The sequence below is a fragment of the Pseudorasbora parva genome, chromosome 19 (genome assembly GCF_024679245.1).
Source record: "Pseudorasbora parva isolate DD20220531a chromosome 19, ASM2467924v1, whole genome shotgun sequence".
In the NCBI taxonomy this organism is placed as follows: Eukaryota; Metazoa; Chordata; class Actinopteri; order Cypriniformes; family Gobionidae; genus Pseudorasbora; species Pseudorasbora parva.
The window spans coordinates 33134868-33148308 of record NC_090190.1 but is presented as its reverse complement, the minus strand read 5'-3'; the positions used below and the strand labels follow the sequence as shown (position 1 = coordinate 33148308).

Below are 13441 nucleotides of genomic sequence, written 5' to 3'. Positions count from 1 at the left end.
TTTTTACTTAATATTTATCAAAGAATCCGGAAATAAATTGAATCAAAACTTCCAAGATTAAGCAGTAGTTTTAAACAATGATGATAATAAGATATGTTTCTTGAACATCATATCAGCATATTAGAATGATTCTGCAGGATCCTGTGACACTTAAGACTGGAGGATGATGCTGAAAGTTCACCTTTGCCATCACGGGAATTAATAAATTACTTTTTAAAATCTATTTATATAAAAAAGTTATTTAAAACTTTATTTTACAAAGTTACCTTTTTTACCGTATTTTTGATTAAAGAAATTCAGCCCAGGGTATCTGCAGGTTTCACCAAGTCAAATTTAAGACTTTTTAAGACCTTTTTAAGACCATTATGAATAAAATGTAAGACCTATATCACGCAATAAAAAAAAACATGCATAGGAAATGCAGAATCACTCAATTACGCTACTTAAACTTATATTATTTAATTTATTTAAATTGAACAAAGTATTAGTAAACTTATTATTCATAGCTCAATCCCACCAGGATTAGAATATATATATATATTATATAAATATATATTATAGAATATATATAAAAACTAATTTTGGTCAAATTTTTATATATATATAAATTTGACCAAAATTAGTTTTTATTGTGGTGGTCACTTTTTTCAATTTTTTTTAATATAATTAGGATGCAACATTAACCATATTATTATGTTAGATGCACAATAGTCACACATGGCAATAAAACTGACAAAATGCATGAATCTTGTTTGGCATTACAAAAAAAAAAGGCTGGTCAAGTGGTGTGCTATCTATCTTTAATAACACGATCGCTTGGGGTGGGAAATATGACCAACATCTTAAAAGTAAACCACAGCAATAATTGCTTAATATAAGTAAAACATTTTCAAGTAATTATGTAATCAAGTAATCGGTCAGTAATAAAATTTATACTGACAGGCAGCACACACACGCAGCCTGACATCGGAGTTCGGAGTTCACATCACTGATATTAACTATTTTAGTGCAATCGGGTGTATTATACTTTTATTTGGTCATTAAGCAAGATGGTGAGAAAGATTCGCCTTCGCGTTCACGATCGCGGAACTGCAAGAACCGTCAGACTCAGCTGAAGAATAAAATCCGTTTAATGCTTCTGTGGGGTACGATCAGAAAGAGGCTCGTGCCAATAACACGAAAGCTGATTGGCTGCAATAGAAGTGGCATGCTTGTCTAATTTGTAGTTGTAATAGAGCGAACAATAGTTGGTCTAGCGAAAGAAAGAACTACAAACACCACGGAACAAACACACACACATACACACACACACACACACACACACACACACACACACACACACACACACACACACACACACACACACACACACACACACACACACGTGCTCGCGTGCTGCGGGAGGCGAGAGCATTTAAGACCTAGAACGCAATGCTTCCGCGAATTTAAGACTTTTTAAGGACTTATATTTTGAGTTTGAAATTTAAGACTTTTAAGACTTTTTAAGACTCCGCGGGGACCCTGTCAGCCTTGTGAGACTTTCAAAAATGTAAAAAAAATGTAAAAAGTTAGAACAATAGTGTAATCTTTCATATCATTAAATAAGCATAACTCATTACAGGCAACCCACTCATACATCCTTTTTACGGTGGTCGAATCAGATTTAGAAAACTAAACGTTCCTGTAGGGTCATTTTCCTGGTTGCATTTGCACCAACAGTAGGAACTCTGAAGTGACGTAAGCCACGCTTTTTGTTGTGTCTTTTATTTTGACGGCGTGGCAGATATTTATTTTGACGCCAGTCTGAGCACAGGGCACTCACATTTTACGTCTTGATTAGCTTATGATCTTTTTAACAGTCCTGTCTTATATGTCATTAGGCAGAACTGTTATACGAAGAAAGTACACAGTATATGAAAAAGCATTGGCGTTTGCCGTGTGGTTGATGAGTGTGTGGCCAATGTCAGTAGCTGAGCAGAAATGCATAATCATTTTGCTTGCTCTCCTCAAAGTTCTGTTGGATTTTATACTTAGCATAATGGTTGAGAGGTCCATATAGCACTGTTTTCCATGTTTGTTAGTTCATATAGGCTGTGCACTGCTTTTTGTGGTTGGTTGTATGCGATTTCACTTTTTTAACTTTAGTAAGTGTAGTTGTCTTTTAAAGTTATGGCAGTTTTATTGCCTACAAAAACGGCCGGTTTGGACTACAACAAACTTCTTCCCGTGTTGGTGACATCATAAACCCCTTGCTAGTCACCGCAGATGTGACTTCTGCCCGTAATGGTGAGGGACGTGGTGTTTCCGGACAACCTGTGCTTGAGACCTCAGCCAATAAAAATACAGGAAACTACATTTGGCCATCCAACCAATCTAAGACCATCTAAGACCATGAGTTTTTCAGAGGGATGGGCTTCATAGAAGCAGGAAGCAAATAAGCCGTTCAAAGAACAGTGGAGACAGCGGTGTGGAATAAAGGTCAAACATAAGAAAAATATGGCGTAAAAAATTAAAAGAAGTATTAAGACATGTTTTACTGCGCCCCATAAACACAACCAAGCCTAGAAAAAACCCCACAGAAACCACCCCTTTAAAAATGGTGGGTTCAAATGTTCCGCGTGCGTTCGACCAGTCAGCGTACACTAAGGTCAACTGGTAGTTCCTATTTTGCTGGGTTAGTGCCTACTCTGAAGGAAGTCTTGATTCTCTTCTCACAACGTAACATGCTCTAAACACACCTCTTAAGCATGCAGAAAAAAATCGAAAAGTAAGTTTTTTTTGTAATCACAGCTTTGAACAATTACATAATCGTGGGATCTGTAATCGTAATCACGATTAGAAATTCGATAAATTGTGCAGCCCTAGTAAAACTACAGTAACATCTTCAGCTAGTCAGCTTGAAATCTTTTCCATCTAACTGGTTATACCGTGCTATCTACTGGCCCGGTTCAAATTTTTACTTACCTAGCCAAAATTTTCACTACCCCTACCACAAAAAAGTAATGGGTCATTCCAATTCAACTCAACCAGAGGTCCATGGCTAAATATCTTGATTTGAAAAATATTTCTGGTGAAAGAAATACATAACTGAAGAAGAAATCCAAAATATTAAATGTCATGAATGTATACTGTTTCACCTGAGATTTGGCGATTTGGTGATTGAGGTCCTATATGGTTCAAATCGCATAGATATAGGGATCCCAATTTGTCCACATGTTCAAATAGTTGAATTTTATTTTTCAATGGTCAAAAAACAAATGTGGGTAACTTTAAATAGCTGATACGTATTGTGTAAGAACAAATAATACTGAAACTAGAAATGCATCTTGATTCCCTTCATCAAATAGTTGCATATACCTCTTTGAGTGCCAAAAAATATTATTTTTTGAAGTTTACATGTGTGCAACTCAAGAAGTATTTAAGATATCTTAATATCATTTTAGGTTTTTTTCCAATGAAACATTTTTGGAATCTTAATTTTTAAGGCCATATATGGTTCAATCCCAGAGATATGGAGATGTCAATGTGGTAATTAGGGATGGGACGATACACTTAAACTCACGATACGATACACCTCGATATGCCAGGGTTACGATACGATACGTCACGATACGATATCAAATTTTATTTTTATTTTTTTCAAATCTGTGATTTTTTTTTACCACCAAAGTAATGTACTTAAACGAAAGGTAGGATTTTTCTATTTTTTTGCATTTTGGTTCTATGTTGTTTAAAAAAAAAGAAGAATTTTTAGAAGTCCGCGACCACATCTTAAACAGGGGTGCCAATAAATGTGAAATCACACCTTTTTAGCAATTGTAAATGTATCTTAAATTAAGTTTAAATTAAGTTTTTAATACTCTAATCAACTTAGGTATGGACAAATATGCATGCTTTGTGGAAATGTACATTTATTATTAGTGAAACCATACTTATTCAATAATAATCAATACAGTATGAAGACTAGACATATCAAAGGTCATAGATATGTTTATCTAAGAAATTGTTCTCTTAAGCCTAAACTTAAAAATAATGAGTAAGTAACTGTTAGTGATTTCTCTCATTTTAAGAATATAAAGGGAGTTTTTACACTGGCAGTTTAATTCAGAACAGGGCAAAGTTCGTATGAAAAATTGTTAATGTGTACCAGTGAGCGAACCAGAACCACACCATACCTGGAGGAGGTCCATATTACACGAGTAGGAATATAGTGCGGCCCCTTTAAGAGATCCGCATTTCCTGTTGAACTAACTGCCGGTATTTTGCGCGTGCGCGCCGAACTGGGCCGCGATTCACGTGGACAGTGTGAAGAACACGGACTCGGGAGCGCGCTTGATCAGGAAAGTAACCTGTGCATTCGTTTTAGCCGATTGTAATGTATTTAGTTCAATAAAACAGGTGTACTGTAAGCGGTGATGGTGTTAATGATTTACCTCAGACATGAGCGAGAGTGAGCTGCAGTGCATCGCGCTCAGACTGCAGAGAATGTGCTCAGTGAAAAAACGCCCTTTTCTTTCTGGAGTCTAATAAAAGTTAAACAGAAAATATGGTAGTTTATGTAGGCAATAACTGCATTTTTGGTTTAGAATATTAATGCTAATGTCAACCCTTTTCTTTCCCTATTAATGTTTGCTGCTGCACCCCACCCTCATTCTACGCAAATCATGCAGCAGTGCCATCTATCTTTATTTCGCGATACATTTTTTTCGACCTCGATGCGTTTCGTCACGTTTTGTATCGCGATATTTTGTCAAACGATATTTCGTCCCATCCCTAGTGGTAATTATGATATCATATATTTGAACTCTTGGTAGCTTCAGAAGCTTCATGAACAAAATCCCTTCTTCCAAATACCCCTGAAAATTATTCAAACCTAAGCCCCTTTCACACTACGATTCTGGCAAATACACGGATAATGCGACCCTAATGCTGGCATTTGTTCCCAGGCCGCTAGATTTGGTCCATTCACACTGTAGGCGAAATACTGTAATATGTGCTCTTTCACACACAACCCGTAACGGTCCCGGAACGAGTTGACACGTGACATCCTGATGTGACGTATAATGGCGAGCGATCTCAGCTGCAGCGCGGATAGTAAGGAGCTCCGTGGTCTCGACTTGTGTCCAGTTTGCGCACATTTCTGCTTGTTTAATTTGTTTCTTTTGTATACGAACACTCTCTGCGTTTAAAACACTGACTAGCTCTTCTGGCACTGCAGGGTTGTATTATTGAAAAAACAAGCTCTAGGAGTCGCACGATAACTACGTACACGTTGTGGCATTAGTTTCGGCTTTTGTTCACACAGCACTCGTCCCGGGTCGAATACCGCAATGTTACTAGGTCCCCGACCCGGGTTCAATTCGGTAATCAATGCCGGGACATGGTTGCTTTCATACAGAAGGCGACCCGGCAATGTTCCGGGAATATTGCGGGTCCGACGTGCAGTGTGAAAGGGGCTTTAGATTCTTATAAATACACCCCCTTTGAGAGCTCCTCATTAATGTGCCTCAACTTGAATACAATAAGTATGAGCTTTGTGCAAAGTGAACCAAATTTAGTTTCTGATCATTGAAAATGTGTAAAATTCAACCAAATGAACAAAGTCGTATTGAAACCCCCATATTAGATTAAGGCATGGATGGGAAATAACTTCCTCCAGCAGAACTCCAGTAAAACTGAGGTACTACTGGATGGCACCCCTCATCAGATCCACTCCTCTCCCTTATCCCAGCGAGCGCATCTTTGACGGCCAGGTCATCACTTTCTCCTCCACAAATCACAAATCTAGGGGTTGGGTTTGACCCACAGCTGACCTTCGATGACCACATTAAGCACATTTGTAAAACTTCCTTCCACCACCTTTCAAACATCTCCAAACTCAGTCCCCTTTTAACCTTTCCAGACGCAGAGAAACTTGTCCATGCCTTTTTCTCCACTAGGCTGGACTACTGCAACGGACTCTTCAGTGGGAATTCTGGCAGAAATATCCAGATGCTTCAATACATCCAGAACAGTGCCAGAGTCCTTATGAGAGTCCGTAAATATGATCACATAACTCCCATCCTACACTCATTGCACTGGCTTCCCGTTTCATCCCTAATTGACTAAAAAATTCTCCTGCTCACACATAAATGCACCATCATATCTGCAGGAACTCATCAGTCTGAAATCCTCCACCTGCACCCTTCGATCTTCAGGCCACCTGCTTCTTCAAGTCCCCACCACCAGGCTTCGTACCATGGGGGAAATCAAGCTTTTTGCTCGGCTGCACGGCTTTGGAACCGCCTTCCCAGTGAGCTGAGAACAGTACAGAGCCTGGACCAGTTTAAAGCTGAACTGAAGACTTTTCTGTTCAGACAGGCTTTTATGTGTTGATTGTTTGTATATTTCTTTATTTTTACTTTTTATTAATTTTGGTTATTTTTTCCCTTTTTTCATTGTTGCACTTTGAGATTCTTTGGAATGAAAAGTGAGTTATAAATTAAACCAGAATATAAACTCATATTGATGCATCTTACACATACAATACTTTTTGCACACCAGGCAAGCAAACTTTGGAAAAAAATTTATGGCACAGGGATATTCCTTGCAATTTTGTTGATAGAAAAAAAATTAGATCCATTTCTAGTATCAACATTATTTGTTGTTCAGCAGGGTTTCGACATAGACTCATTTCGTCATTCTCTGCCACGCATGTCTCTGTGTCTCTCTGTCTGTGTGTCTCTCCGTCTGTCTGTGTCTGTGTGTCTCTGTGTGTGTGTGTGTGTGTGTGTGTGTGTGTGTGTGTGTGTGTGTGTGTGTGTGTGTGTGTGTGTGTGTGTGACAGAGAGAGAGAGAGACACACACACACACGAGACACAAATTAGACATGGTCAAATACGATTTCTTTAAATGTGAAATTTTAAAACATTAACCCAACCCTAATGATCAGTACAATGACCATATTGATCCACAGAGTCAACACAACCAAAAAAAGGTTCTTCCGCAAAATGCATGCAGTTTTGTTTGTTTTTTTAAACCAAAAATTAAAAAAGAAAATATAGGCTAAGTTAACCAACATCAAGCCACAACACAACAAAATCACCACTAAATGCTCCAAAGAATGCTGAAGGTGTGCGAAAATGAGATCTAAAGCTCTCTTCTTGCAGTATGTCAGTCACGCTTGTCAGGAAAATGAGTGAAACACACCTTTTTACACGTCAATAATAGCTTATAATAGTTTACTTCCGCGATTTAGTACAATTGCGTTCACATCAGCAGCGAACTGTACCAGAGTTCACATGAAACCAACCCCAGACCACCTTTTAAAGCAGACGTCAAATCAAACCCGGGTGCGGACCAAAAGCAACCTAAGTTATTCATGTCCTGTGTGACTTGCAACAGACTAGTGTTGTCATTAGTGACGTACAATTGCAGATACCGATATTTATTACACAGCTCTGTGAAATACTTGATTCTGATTGGTCAATCGCGCATTCCAGCGGTACGTTATTCTCAGATAACACCCGCTCATATGAGTAATACGAGTTATCTTGACCGGTACTACTTCTATGCTTAACGCTGGCGCCATCTTGTGGCTTAAACAGCCGTGGGTTTCAATGGAAGACTTCAAGGCATGTTTCCTTTATAATGTTTTTAATATAGATATTTTTCTTACACAAACACATCGATTCGAATCAGAAGGCTCTGTTAACCCATCGGCTTCGCGTCGGGGTCCTGATCCCTTACTTGTCACATGCCCCCATATATATATTATATATATATATATATATATAAATCAAGATGTTTGGTCTGGAAACTCACCATTGTCAGGGCTCAATCTGAGGGGCGGGATAAACGGTTGTCTTTCAAACTCCCTCTGCACGCGATAGGATATCGCTACAACCAACCAGAGCAACGAAGGTGAAGCAGAGCTCGTAGATAGATTAAACATTTGCGATATCCGGTCAGTAAAACACATTTTCCCTTTTTAGGAAAGACTTTAGTACCGTTCTTTGTTCTTTTCTCCGAGAAAAGCTTAACGTGGACGTTCTGAAGCTCTCTTTGCTTAAATTAGCTCAAAATTACTATCAGATGTAAGTAATTACCTTGACAAACTATACAAACTATACTATGGCAAGCTGTACTAGTGAACATTCAGTCCATATATAGCACAAGAAGAACAGACAAACCATGTGACATTCCAGGAACTCTCTCACATAAACAAACCTTCCAGAGAGTGTCAGATCGCAATAACATGCAGATAGACACGTTTGAAGACAAACACACAATCGCGGCAATATATGGTTGGTCTGTGTTCTTTATGCCATGTTGGGTGGTTTCATAATATTTTATATTTATAATGCAATGCTATTCCACATAGCTTTTAACATTGTGTATTTTCTGTCAGATTTTTTGACCCAAAGGAACGAGATCACACATTGTTATATAAAACACTCGACTTATAAAGTATATAGTGACATAAAGTAAGTTTTGAATAAAACATGATTTTAATCTTATAAATTGTTGTTTTGCTGTTGTGCTAAGCTAACATGCTAAGATGCACCTGCCACTGAGAAAATACTTTATTTTTATGAACATTTTTGAAACGTAAAACTTTATTTGCAAGAAATCATTTGATAGAGTCTCAGAGAAGGTGAAGGGAGAGGGTTGATTTAGAAATTAGGTTTAAATAGAACAGTTTGAATAGAGTCGTTCGTCGAGGAATAATAATTATAGCCCAGTCCGCAGAAGTGTGAATGTGTGCCGGTGAGACAAACTGAATGGGGCAGTTTGCACCTCTAAACAATAGAGGCAATACACTGTATATAAAGCTCACAAGACATGGCAATAAACATCAGTTGATGTTTTAGAGAAATCTCAAAATAAAATCACATCTTGCAAAAATTTTATAAAAATCTGAATTTTAGATTTATCATCTTCAGATATGAAATATAACATGATCAGACTTGTGGCTTTAGCTGTAGCATATTTCTAAATTGCTCCAAGGCCAACTTCAATTTTATTTTCATAAAGATATTTCATACAAATACATTTCTAATAACTTTACAAAACTTTGAAGATTATTATAGCGATTTTTGATTATAAAAATTATTATAATTTGGACTTTACAGAAAACTGCCAAGTGTCTGCTTTCAAATGAGACCATAATTATGCTTTCAGTGTAAGGTAAATGAATCGCGCCGTCCGCACGTCTCTTCCATTCATTTGCAGAAACAGAAAAAATTGCAGGATTCATATTTAAATAAACAGTCTTTTGCGGCTTAATATTCACAGACACTATTAGTATAATATATATAGCAATTTGATTTACGTGTACTAACCAACGTTTTTTTTCCCATCAAAACCAATTCCGTGCCATTCATGCAGTAAATTACGTTTTTATGACTGGATTTTGCCTGCATGTCCGCGTTCACACCGCCGGCGGCGAGAGCGTCAAGCTGGCCGGAAGTCATTCATTTTCAATGGGAGCCGGGCGGCGAGCTCCGGCGAGAGCGGCGCGGCGCGTCTTGGACGATTTGGGCGTCGAGGAGAGTTGAAATCAGCTCAACTTTATGGTAATGAGCTATGACGCGGTTCAGCGGCAACAGGCGGCAACCAGTCAGAATGTAGAAGTGCTCCGCTTGAGAGAAATCCAGAGAACGCAAGCCTGTAAACTTTGGTTCCGACCACATTAGTTCCCAAGCAATTTGTAGGAAAGGTTGATCATTGCTGTGCGGGTTTCCCTATCATTTATGACAAGATCATTCATAGTGATGTGTAATTTGTTAAGAAGTCGCGCAACACTATTTTATAGGCGCTAGAACGCTCGTTGTTCAGCAGGTGTGCAATTAATTCTTACTTTCACATTTAAACGATTTCATGAAGTTAATTTATACCCTACTTGTGGTCAGTATATCCATCAACATGCTTGTTTGATTTGCGGCCTCTTTAAATACAGTTTAAAAAAAGAAAAAACATTCGATCTACGTCAGAGCGGCAGCACGTCCACGGAGCTTTCTACAGCGTCGTTGTCAGGGCGGCAAGAGCGAATTTTGACGCTCTCGCCGGCGGCGGTGTGAACGCACGGTTTATGAAAGTTTAGCCTAGAGTAGAGCAATTTTGTTTACATTTTTTTTTTGGTCTTTTGTTGTTTGATAAACATTAAAGCACAGAGAGCAGCGCAGCAGGAATATTACAGTATAATCTTGGTTTATGCAGCAGACATTATACAGCTTAGTGCCTTCACGCGGACTGAAGCAGTTCATTAGTTTGTTATATTGTTATTTTTCATCCTAAAGCCGATTTTGGTCAGTAAGAGGTAAAATTGTTGAGCCGCGAGATAAAGTTATATGCAAGCTATGGAAGATACAGTTAGCATACCATGCCTCATTTTATTTAACGTTAAACAGAAACATTACTAAAATGTAGGCTACTGTACTGACTGAAGAGATATTGCATGAAAAAAAAGGATAAATGCACTGCTTTCACTGGTGTGATTATTTACCGTTCCATGTGTAGCACAGCAGAGCTCGCTCGGAGCGCTCAATATGCTGTACAACTTCAATTAATATTAATAATATTTGTTTCAATCACTGAATGAAGCCTGCTATATTTGATATAGGCAGATACATGTCACCATTAGAGAAGAGAAAAAATGAGAATACACGATACCAGCTGCCTGTCGATCCTGCTAAAAAGGAGTCCTGGACCCATTTCAGATATTTTAAAATCCACACATATCGAAATATCGATATTTTTGACAACACTAAACCACGCACACCTCTTGCGTTTCTTTTGGTCACACTACAAGGTGTCCCTTTGGCTTCAAAGTCTCGCCCTTGCCACTCAGAGCGCGATAGCTTTGATTGAGGTATAAAACACCCCCATATGGACAAAGAAATGTAGAAAATGTAAAAATTAATAAATGTAGAAATTCATATGAAAATAAATAAATGTGGAAAAACTACAATTATACATCAGAAAATAAAAGTATCTATACATATGTTTGTATAACGTCTCATATTGTTTGGCAGCTTTGGAATTCTATACACATGCAGATGCAAAGCTTGTCAGATACACAAAAAGACTTGAAGCTGTAAAGGTGCTATATACTGAGTTAGAGGTTTGGATACTTGAATGAACTCATTTGCATTTTTCCTTTATATTACAGTTGCAGTGTTGTCGCAAATCTATTTTTTGCTTTGACATTATGGTTGGTATAGAGTGATGTGATGAGAGAGAAATGTAATTTAATATAGTTTAGCATAACGAATACTTTCACAAGAAACTGTATAAATAATGGGGCGGATTAGGGAAAGACCTGGCAACCTACCCCGGAAAAATCATTGACAGGCAAGAGATTACCAGAATCACCAAGAGTCAGTGAGATGAATAAACAATATAACTTAGCTGTATCGCCCAAAAACATACAATGCAGATTCAAAACACGTGTATGACATCCAAACCCCCCGTCCTGCCCAAAAGTGCAGCTGACAAACAAACATGCCTTTTATAACACTATAACATAATTTAGCTGTGCCAAATTGCCCCAATCTGCTGGCACCAAACACCAACTCCAAATGAAATTTAACTGACCCGGACACCTCATTCTGCCCCCAAATGCACCCTTTTATCGGCCAAAAAGTTGCTGACTCGAATCATGCTATGACACCTAAAATGCAGCTGACCCAGAACTCCGCTATTCCTGAGGAAAAGTATGATGCCTAAAAGAGATGCTGCCTCGGAAAGCGCCAAAACGCAGTCTAGGAAGGCACATCACAGCTTCTGAAACACGACCTGTCCTCCTGACCTGATGGGGACAGATTAGCAGTTTGCTAACGTTAATAAACCACGACAGTTGTCTAGTGGGGTGAAGAAGAGAGAGTAGTCCGTCACAATAACTTATGTGATACTTTTTTGCACAAATACCACGCACGTCCATTTTGGAACACCAGGTTAAGCAAATATGAGGCCGTAAACAGGTGTTGTATTACAGCTAGGCTCAGATTAGCCGGCTAACGTGCTAAATACTCACATTTGCGCAGCCACTTTGTCCAGTATCGAACGATCACGCTGTGATATTTCTTGTTCTCGATGCACCAGGAGGATAGTCCCTGAATGGATTCCATGGTGTTGGATACAGTCTGAAAGCGACGGTCCAAAGTGGACTCTAAGCGCGGCGATGAGCCACTATTGTGGCCGCTTACGCCAGCACTTCCAGCCGCCATTTTCCAGGTCTTCTGGTCGCGGACTCGCGATGCTGCCGCTTACAGGTTCATGTGTGGATACTGCATGGACTCCATTATCACCAATATATATTACAATAACAACACTTGACATGTATTTATACCAGTACATTTGATACCGGTTGATACTCGTACTTTCTTTCTTTTTCTTTCTTTCTTTCTTTCTTTCTTTCTTTCTTTCTTTCTTTCTTTCTTTCTTTCTTTCTTTCTTTCTTTCTTTCTTTCTTTCTTTCTTTCTTTTTCTCCTTGTTTTGAACCTTTTCCTCCTTGTTCACGGTCTGAAATCACAAGGATAATCTCTATAGTATACATCACTTGGTGTCGAAATAAAAAATAAAAAAATAGCCTCGTGGAAACATCTTGAAACATTAATCTTGCATATTGCTCAAATATAAAACAAACAGACATCCAGTAGGGGTCAGTCATGTTCAGATAGAACAATCGAGAAATGTAGAGCTGTCGGTGTCTGTCCTACTGACATGTTACCATGCTACTAATATTCTATATACGTATATATTTATTTAAATATATTAGAATACGTAATAATATATTTGTATAATTATTATACATTACTACTAATGTATAATGATACAAATATAGTGTTACGTAATCAAATATATATCCATCCATCTTAAACTGCTTAGTATGGAGCCAGAATTTGTTTTGTAAATGTATTATATTTGAGGCTATTCTGGCTCCATAGCTTAGGGTCGGGGTAGATAATATTTAAATATATATATTAAAAAAATAATGTCATTATTATTATTATTATTATTATTATTTATGTTTAAAAAGACATTTGAACCTTTATTTCAATAAAACTATTTGAAATAAATGCTGTTCTTTTGAACTTTAAATGAATCAAAAAAATCCTGGAAATTTTTTTTTACAAAATATATATTTTTTTATTATATTTTTTTTTTCCACAAAAATATTAAGCAGCACAACTGTTTTCAACATTGATATAAAAATGTTTATTGAGCACTAAATCAGCATATTAGAATGATTCTTAAGGATGATTCTTATCATGTGGCACTGAAGACTGGAGTAATGATGCTGAAAATTCAACTTTGTTATCACAGAAATAAATTATATTTTAAAAGTATGTTCAAATTCAAATAGAAATACATTTTAAAGTACAATATTTCACAATATTACTTTTAACACAAAAAAGTCATCATGATATGCTTTGGTCAGCATGAGATTTCTTTGAA

At 37.6% G+C, this 13441-nt stretch overlaps 1 protein-coding gene across 1 annotated transcript in view; it reads right to left on the bottom strand.

Annotated features, from left to right (window-relative positions):
- Positions 1–12352, bottom strand: part of celf3a (cugbp, Elav-like family member 3a) — an 83810-nt gene extending 71458 nt beyond the window's left edge. The window contains exon 1 of the transcript XR_010899350.1: positions 12017–12352. The gene's annotated coding sequence lies outside the window, so the exon portion shown is untranslated. The remainder of the gene's footprint in view (positions 1–12016) is intronic.
- Between the last annotated feature and the right edge of the window lie 1089 nt (positions 12353–13441).